Genomic DNA, 10,230 nt, shown 5'->3' with positions numbered 1-10,230 from the left:
GTAGCAGGGCACATGAAGTTGTTCATGTGGCACCTACACCAATTGAAGTGGAAGCTGATGATAGTGATCATGATGCTTCGGATCAAGTCACTACCGGACCTCGTAGGTCGACAAGGATGTGTACTACTTCAGAGTGGTACGCAATCATGTTTTAGAGGTCATGTTGCTAGACAACAATGAACCTACGAGCTATGGAGAAGCGATGGTGGGCCCGGATTCCGACAAATGGCTCGAGGCCATAAAATCCGAGAGAGGATCCATGTATGAGAACAAAGCATGGACTTTGGTGGTCTTGCCCGATGATCGGCAAGCCATTGAGATAAATGGGTCTTTAAGAAGAAAACGGACGTGGACGGTAATGTCACCATCTATGGGGCTGGACTTGTGGAGAAGAGTTTTTCACAAGTTCAAGGAGTTGACTACGATGAGTTTTTCTCATCTGTAGCGATGCTTAAGTCTGTTGGAATCATGTTAGCATAAGCTGCATTTATGAAATCTGGTAGATGGATGTCAAAACAAGTTTCCTTACCAGTTTTTCGTGAGGAAAGGTTGTCTGAGATACAACCAGAAGGTTTTGACAATCCTGAAAGACGCTAACAAGTATGCAAAGCTCCAGCAATCCTTCTGAGGACTGGAGTAAGCATCTCGGAGTTGGAATGTACGCTTTGATGAGATGATCAAGGATTTTGGGTTTATACAAAGTTTATGAGAAATTTGTATTTCCAAAGAAGTGAGTGGGAGAACTATAGAATTTCTGATAAGTATATGTTGTTGACATATTGTTGATCAGAAATGATGTAGAATTTCTGGAAAGCATATAGGGTTGTTTGAAAGGTGTTTTTCAATAGAAAACCTGGATTAAGCTGCTTGAACATTGAGCATCAAGATCTATGAGGATAGATCAAAAACCGCTGAATGGTACTTTCAAATGAGCACATACCTTGACATGATCTTGAAGGTGTTCAAGATGGATCAGTCAAAGAAGGAGTTCTTGCCTGAGTTGTAAGGTATGAAGTTAAGAGTTAAAGCTCGACCACGGCAGAAGAGAGAGAAAGGACGAAGGTCGTCCCCTATGCTTCAGACGTAGGCTCTATAGTATGCTATGTTGTGTACCGCACCGGAAGTGTGCCTTGCCATGAGTTAGTCAAGGGGTACAAGAATGATCCAGGAATGGATCATTGGACAACGTTCAAAATTGTCCTTGGAGTAAATAAAGGACATGTTTCTCGATTATGGAGGTGATAAAGAGTTCGGCGTAAAGGGTTACGTCAATGCAAGCTTTAACACCTATCCGAATGACTCTGAGTAGCAAACCGGATACGTATAGTGGAGCAACCATTTGGAATAGCTCCAAGTGGAGCGTGGAAGCAGCATTTACAATATGACATAGAGAATTGCGAAATACATACGGATCTGAATGTTGCAGACCCGTTGACTAAAACCTCTCTCACAGGCAAAACATGATCAAACATCAGAACTCATTGAGTCTTAATCACATGGTGATGTGAACTAGTTTAGTGACACTAGTAAACTCTTTGGATGTTGGTCACATGGCGACTTGACCTGTCAATGTTAATCACATGGCGATGTGAACTAGATTATTGCTCTAGTGCAAGTGGGAGACTGTTGGAAATATGCCCTAGAGGCAATAATAAATTAGTTATTATTATTATATTTCCTTGTTCATGATAATCGTTTATTACCCATGCTATAATTGTATTGATAGGAAACTCAGATACATGTGTGGGTACATAGACAACACCATGTCCCTAGTAAGCCTCTAGTTGACTAGCTCGTTGATCAATAGATGGTTACGGTTTCCTGACCATGGACATTGGATGTCGTTGATAACAGGATCACATCATTAGGAGAATGATGTGATGGACAAGACCCAATCCTAAGCCTAGCACAAAGATCGTGTAGTTCGTATGCTAAAGCTTTTCTAATGCCAAGTATCATTTCCTTAGACCATGAGATTGTGCAACTCCCGGATACCGTAGGAATTCTTTGGGTGTACCAAATGTCACAACGTAACTGGATGGCTATAAAGGTGCACTACAGGTATCTCCGAAAGTGTCTGTTGGGTTGGCACGAATCGAGACTGGGATTTGTCACTCCGGTTGACGGAGAGGTATCTCTGGGCCCACTCGGTAGGACATCATCATAATGTGCACAATGTGACCAAGGGGTTGATCACGGGATGATGTGTTACGGAACGAGTAAAGAGACTTGCCGGTAACGAGATTGAACAAGGTATCGGCATACCGACGATCGAATCTCGGGCAAGTACAATACCGCTAGACAAAGGGAATTGTATACGGGATTGATTGAGTCCTTGACATCATGGTTCATCCAATGAGATCATCGTGGAACATGTGGGAGCCAACATGGGTATCTAGATCCCACTGTTGGTTATTGACCGGAGAATGTCTCGGTCATGTCTGCATGGTTCCCGAACCCGTAGGGTCTACACACTTAAGGTTCGGTGACGCTAGGGTTATAAAGGAAGTTTGTATGTGGTTACCGAATGTTGTTCGGAGTCTCGGCTGAGATCCCCGACGTCATGAGGAGCTCCGGAATGGTCCGGAGGTAAAGATTTATATATGGGAAGTCCTGTTTTGGTCACCGGAAAAGTTTCGGGTTTTATCGGTATCGTACCGGGACCACCGGGAGGGTCCCGGGGGTCCACCAAGTGGGGCCACCATCCCCGGAGGGCTCCATGGGCCAAGTGTGGGAGGGGACCAGCCCCAGGTGGGCTGGTGCGCCCCCCACAAGGGCCCAAGGTGCCTAGGGTTTGGGGAAGGGGGCGCACCCACCTAACTTGGGGGGCAAGTTTCCCCTCCCCCCCCTTTGGCCGCACCCTAGATGGGTTTGGGCTGGCCGCCGCCCCTAGGGGTGGAACCCTAGGTGGGGGCGCAGCCCTCCCTCTCCCCCTATATATACTTGAGGACTTTGGGGCTGCCAACAGATGAGTTTGACCTCTCCCTGGCGCAGCCCTACCTCTCTCCCTCCTCCTCTCCCGCGGTGCTTGGCGAAGCCCTGCAGGATTGCCACGCTCCTCCATCACCACCACGCCATTGTCCTGCTGCTGGATGGAGTCTTCCTCAATCTCTCCCTCTCTCCTGGCTGGATCAAGGCGTGGGAGACGTCACCGGGCTGTACGTGTGTTGAATGCGGAGGTGCCGCCCGTTCGGCACTAGGATCTCCGGTGATTTGGATCACGACGAGTACGACTCCTTCAACCCTGTTCTCTTGAACGCTTCCGCTTAGCGATCTACAAGGGTATGTAGATGCACTCTCCTTCCCCTTGTCGCTGGTTTCTCCATAGATAGATCTTGGTGACACGTAGGAAAATTTTGAATTTCTGCTACGTTCCCCAACAATGTGTGTGTGGGTGTGAGAGAGATAGAGAGAGGGTGCATGTGAGTCACATACAAACAAATATTAGAGAGAAATGAGATCCCAAGAGACGGAGTTTTGTGTCTGCGAGAGAGAAAGATATTTCACAACAAGAGTGATAGCTAGAGATACATATGAGGGAACGCAAGATATCTCTAGGGAGAGAGAGTGTGTGTGAGCGACATACAAGAGAACAGTGGAGAAATATGAGACCCTGGGAGACAGAGTTTGTGTTTGTGTGTCAGAAAGAGATATTTAAGAGGAAGAGTCGTAGGTTCTCATATCTAAGGAGCGAAAGACATCTCAGTATTAGGGGTGTGCGAGTGGCACATAGGGGAATAGTAGAGAGAAATGATACCCCGGGAGACAAAGTTTTGTGTTTGTGTGAGAGAAAGAGATTCCACATGGAGAATCATAGTTAGAGACACATAGCAGGGAGCGAGATATACTTAGAGAGAGATAGAGTGATGAAGGTCGAGGGAGAGAGTATCATCAGTGTGTTACGAAGATAAAAGATCATTGTCGACATACAGGTGGCACGAGAGATACCTGAGAGACGATGAACGTGTATAGGTCTAGAGAGATAGTCCTATATAAGCATGAGTGATAGCTATATGAGATGAATATCTGGATTAAAGGGGATTCAAATATTTAAACTAGAGATCACGACATCAATAATATCATAACGCAAATTGGTGTATCAAACATGCATATTCATTTGAATTTGGGCACACATGTAATGTTATATAGTTTATCAATATTGGTGATCCATAGATTCTTTAATTAGAAACAATGCATGGTTTATATGCAATTAATGTCTAAATGGGATTACACTATATGTTGTGTGTGTGAAACACATTATACACGTTTGAGAAGTAAAAAAACACGCATTAAACGCACATTAATTGGAGACAGTTAGCGAGGAATGCATACATTGGATTTCAACATAAAGTGGTTTCATAACATGCACTCTGCAAAATTTGAATGAAGCGGGGAAAGTCGCAGTAACCACCCAAAACCAAAATCTACAAGACAGAAATTACTACTGCCTATCCCTGCCACGCAAAGCCTATCTGCTTGATTTCTATAGGTTTCGATAGGGGTAGGTTTGTAATTTCACCCAAACGAGACATAACCGCCTCTCACCCGGATTCATACACGGTGGGCGCCAAAACACAGTGTGTCCTTGGCCAAAATCGACTCCCTCCCCGATTCATACACAGTGGCGCCAAAAACAAACTCTCGTCGGCAAATATTCCGTGTATGCGAGATTACCGTCCTATCCCCAACCGACTGATAGTGCTGTGATGTAGGAAATTTGAAATGGGGGCAAAGTTTGTAAATTTCCTCACATTTGAGACAAGCGCACCCTGAATACATGGTTCCGCCCTTCATCTCTACCTCCCTTTTCCCCATTCGTACTCCGTGGGCGCCAAAACACCCTCTCCACCCCAGCCTCCTCCGTCCGCCACCCTATCCACCGCAGTCCTCCTCCACCATGCCGGAGCTGATACCCCGACGCCGCCGTCCATTACAAGAGATCGACCTCTCTCATCCACGGCTTCGAACCGGGATCCTTTCATCCCATCCTCTCGCTTCATCCCCGCGGTCGTCCACCTTGCTGGCACCGCTCCTACGAGCGTCTCGTCCACCGCACCCCGCAGCCACTATGTACCCTCCTAGTTCTGCTTCCACGCTGCCGACAGCCATCGCTACCGTAGCACCGTCAAATTCTCACCGGATGCATACACGGTGCCGCACCAGAGGCGGTACTCTTTCGTACCAGCTCAACTTATTTATCGCAGCAAGAAAATAGATCGCCACTACTTTACTCTGATTTCTTGTCCATCACTTACTTGCTAGTTGAAAGCAAACATTGGTTGCGAAGTTGCCTTTGTCCGGTTTGCACCTTCAGATCCGCCATGGCACGCTCAACACTATACTCCCACTGCTTATGGTTTTCCCGTTTCATATTCCACACTAGTTAAATCACAGTAGACTAAATTTCAAAATTGGGTCAGTCAATTTTTCAGAGCTCGCCGGAGTTCGCCGATGCGAATGAAGGGGCTCAGGTGGGGACGGTGGTTGTGGCGGGGCAGTGGTGGGGCCTCACCGAACGAAGAAAACTCGACGCAGGTGGGGGCAGGGTGGGGGTAGGGGTGGCAGAGGAACACAGGCTGTGGTGGCCGGTGGTCCGGCCGGCGGCCCGTGCGGTGTTCTGTATGGGAAGAATCGGAGATGAGGAAGAAGAAGGGTTAGGAGACGTAGGATCTTCATCCAACCGTCTGAAATGGTCGAGAGACAGCAGGGAGTTGCATTCTTAATGCGCTCTGGTTCATCATGTGTGGGCACTGCGCAACGAACATTTTTTTATCCAAAACCTGCTTGCTCTTCTTGACCATGTTCCTCTTCCGTTCTTCTTTAATAAGTACTCTCTCTGTTCCTAAATACAAGTCTTTGTATATATTCCACCATGGACTACATATGAAGCAAAATGAGTGAATCTACACTCTAAAATGTATCTGGATACATCTGTATGTGATCCATAGTGGAAATCTCTACCAAGACTTATATTTTGGAACGGAGGGAGTATGATAGTAGTACAGTATGTTCCTTGTACTGAAGATGGGCAGGGACATTTGCAGTGTAGAGGTCTATCCGGTCGGTTGTGATGGACACTTTGAACTCTTCGGGCCTCTTTGATTCGTAGGATTTTGTAAACATGGGAATAGGATTTGAAGTGGCCTGTCCACTTGAATCCTATAAGAATAGCAAGGAAATGCGAGTAGTTGTGTCGCCTTTGAGAGTCACACTGATATTAACAGTACCGCACCTTCAGTTGAAGAGAGCTGGTATCCGAAGCCTTTCTAGCCATACCGGCAGTACTAGCACATATATTCCAGCAAGTTCCACTTTGCTGATTTTACTCTGATGCTTAAGGTTTTCCCGTTATATCTACACTATGATCTATGTAGCTGCTTCGTGTCGCACTAGCAGCAACCCACTCTTGAAGCTAAACACTGCAATGACTTACAAAATTGGCACCAAGGCATTGAGTGCCATTTTGGATGCATTGAAACTCATATGCTCCCCACTTGTTGACTCTTGTTCAGAATATGATCCTAATGACTCTTGTTCAAAATTGCCACATATAGAGAGACAACATGGAATTGCATTTCTTTGGGCGCTATGATTCATCATGAGTGGGCAACCAACATTGTATGCAATGAAGCGGAACCTCAAGAATATGCTTCCTCTTCTGTTCTTTAACATGTTCCTCTTTGTTTATTCTGTATTTAGTACGTACAGTATGTTCCTTGTTAGGAAGGGGAGCAGGGACATCTGCAGTCAATAGCTGATAGAACTGGCCTGTATGTGATCGATAGGCTTTCAATTAATAGCGGCGATACAACACCGTATTTTCAAGCCAGTTCCAGTTTCCTGATTTATATATCGTGGTTATGGTGTACCCCTTTTATGTACACTATGATCTGCCTAGTTGTTGAGTGCTCTTGTTATCATGGTTTGGCAATAAACTCTCTATACAGTATATTATGAACCTATCAACTGCCAACTATCCTTACTTCTGGAGCCTATTTTTTTGTGTACTTGTGCCAGATTATATAAATGCACGCACCATATTACAGCACACATGAGCTCTCTCATCAGAATCCAGTGATAGCATACAAGTGTTTACAGGGGCACCCCTATATTAGAATATCATCTGCATTACAAAGATAATCTCACAACTATTTATGTTTTCATGGTTCTCAGATATTATACGTAATTACAGTGAATATCAGAATTCGCGCATCAGAAGAATATTGTGGAACACTGCAATGACTTACAAAAGTGGCACCAAGGCATTGAGTGCCATTCTGGATGCAATGAAACTCATACGCTCCCCACCTGTAGATTCTTGTTCAGAATATGATCCTAATGACTATTCAAACCTCAAGGAGTCAATGGCAGATGGCCTGTCATGTTCACCCATCATGGTGCCTGTTCTAATTTCGCAAGGTTTTATAGATTGCACGTATCTTGCATATGTTGTCTTGCATTTCTTCTACTTTGTTGCACCACCATATGCTTAGTTTACTCATCATATATGTCAAGATGCCATGCCCATCCATTATCAATACATATTTCATCTGTCATCATACCATGTTTTTCCACTCAAATGTTGTTCTTGTGCATCAGACATCAAAAAGTAAGAGGGTGATTGCCGAACCTGAAGGAGCACCAGCAAAGTCCTTGAAAAACGTGGTTGTGCCGGAGAAATCAGACAACACCCAAGTTATATTGGTTGTACAACCAGTGACACAAAACGTAGGACCGACTCCAGCAGACTGTACCCATACTTCACTAGCCACACCACTAGCCCCACCACACAGGACCTGCACTCCAGCAAAAGGTATGCCGGTTTCAGTTGCCATAGCACCAGCCGTACCACAGAAAAATCCCACTCCAGCAAAAAGTACAGCAAGTCCACCGGCCGAAGACCTATCCCAACTACAGAGACGACCAATTCCTGCAGATTGGAACCCTATTCCAGTTATTCCCAGTTTCAAAGACAATGCTTTCAATGTTGTTAGGGACTACGTGCGTATATTCCCATCATGGGAAGATTATAGTGAAGACAAACACCATTTTCACATCTTCCTGTCCCACTTACGTGTAAGTGCTATTATTCATGGTGATTATTTTCCTATTTCTGTTGATTGAACACATCAATGATTTACATTACATTGTTGTAAGTAGGCGAGCGTCAATCTGGATGGTCATGACGAGCAAAGCTTGCTTGCGGTTTTCAAGGAAGCATTGCAACAGTATTGGTGTTACCTGAGGAAATCACACTTTGATGGCAAGTCTATAAACGAATTTTCGGGGAAGTCTCCTGTGCTAAATTTAGAAGACATTGAATGGAAAAACCTTGTTATGCACTAGTCTTGTTCCGAGGATGAGGTAATGTCTATGATATCACATGACAATTTGAACTTTTACTTTTCCGCATGTGCCTTACAGATCTTTTTTGCAGGAAATCTGCTCGAAAAAGAAATCCGTTTTGAAAAGAACAACAGGATATCGCAAATATGCTGCCTGCTGCTTTGCTCTTGTTAGTACATGTTGTTCTGTATCACTGTACTTGCATATATACCTAGTTCATTATGTGACAGCAGTATGCATGATAGCTTGCTTATCAATTGTTCGCTCCAAATTATCTGATCTGTATGAATGGTTACATTAGTGTAGAATATATCCAAAGCCAATGAATTTTTTTAACTCTGCATTGTTCTTGTAAGTACCTGCTGTCCTTTATGAGTGTACTTATATTGACATGTAGTTGTTCATGTACCATCACTCTGTAACTTATTTTCCTTTGCCCTCCATTTTCTACACATGAGATCTATATTTACTCTTACCATAAGGTTGGATAACAGTGATGGTACTGAAGAAGTTTAGCTCTGCATTGCTCTTGGCTGTACCTTTTGCCTGTATCGCTGTACTTACATTTATAGCTACTTGGTTATGTAGCATCACTCTTCATCTTATCTTAAATATTCTCCATTTTTTCTTATATTGCCACATCTATATTTACTCTTAACAAAATGTAGAATAAAGGCAATGCTTATGAAGAACATTCTGTGGTAAACTTCTTGAATTGCCCCCCCCCCCCGTCAGAATGGACAAGGGCTTTATAGAGCCTGCCTTCACCAATACTGTAAGTTTGTCCTTCTCAAGCCTTCAAACTTTGTTGTGTATATTTGGTTAGGCATGACTGAGGGAGTCCCGGACTAGGGGGTGTCCGGATAGCCGAACTATCATCATCGGTCGGACTCCAAGACTATGAAGATACAAGATTGAAGACTTCGTCCCGTGTCCGGATGGGACTTTCCTTGGCGTGGAAGGCAAGCTTGGTGATACGGATATGTAGATCTCCTACCATTGTAACCGACTCTGTGTAACCCTAGCCCTCTCCGGTGTCTATATAAACCAGATGGCTTTAGTCCGTAGGACGAACAACAATCATACCATAGGCTAGCTTCTAGGGTTTAGCCTCCTTGATCTCATGGTAGATCTACTCTTGTAACACATATCATCAATATTAATCAAGCAGGACGTAGGGTTTTACCTCCATCAAGAGGGCCCGAACCTGGTAAAACATCGTGTCCCTCGTCTCCTGTTACCATTCGCCTAGACGCACAGTTCGGGACCCCCTACCCGAGTTCCGCCGGTTTTGACACCGACATTGGTGCTTTCATTGAGAGTTCCTCTGTGCCGTCGCGATCAGGAAGGATGCCTTTTCCCGTCTTTAAAGACGGCACCATCGTCAAGGGGGCTTTGGCCGCCGGCCAAACTATCCGGCTAGGTGGTTTTCTTATGACCGCCTGGTCGGCCACCGCTCCGATGGTGACCTCTCAGGTCATCAAAAGTGATCTTCACGTCAGCTCGGAATTCGCCGAGCAGTTAGATCCGATTGAGCTCTCCTCTATAAATGAGCTCTTGGATCGCATCGCCGCCCTGGGAGTCGCTACAGACTATGATCAGATTGGGCTTAAAACCGATCTGAGAGAAATTAACTCTCCCCAGGCCACCCACCGCATGGTGGTGGTAGAGGAACAATGCGGCAACTCTTCTTCTATGTTGAAAACCAACTATGTCCGGATTCCCGATCCCTCCATGCCGGATTCCCGCGGAGGGACGGACGCCAATCAAATACTGAACTTAAAGTCAGGCATCGGACTAGATTCGTTGGAAAGCATCCAACAAACCAAGCCTCCAAATACGGAAGCTTCTTGGCCTTTGAGCCTCAGATCTGGCGGGGTTTTG

This window comes from Triticum aestivum, chromosome 2B, assembly GCF_018294505.1.
Source record: "Triticum aestivum cultivar Chinese Spring chromosome 2B, IWGSC CS RefSeq v2.1, whole genome shotgun sequence".
NCBI lineage: Eukaryota > Viridiplantae > Streptophyta > Magnoliopsida > Poales > Poaceae > Triticum > Triticum aestivum.
The sequence above is the reverse complement of the archived record's forward strand: the minus strand, read 5'-3'. Positions refer to the sequence as shown.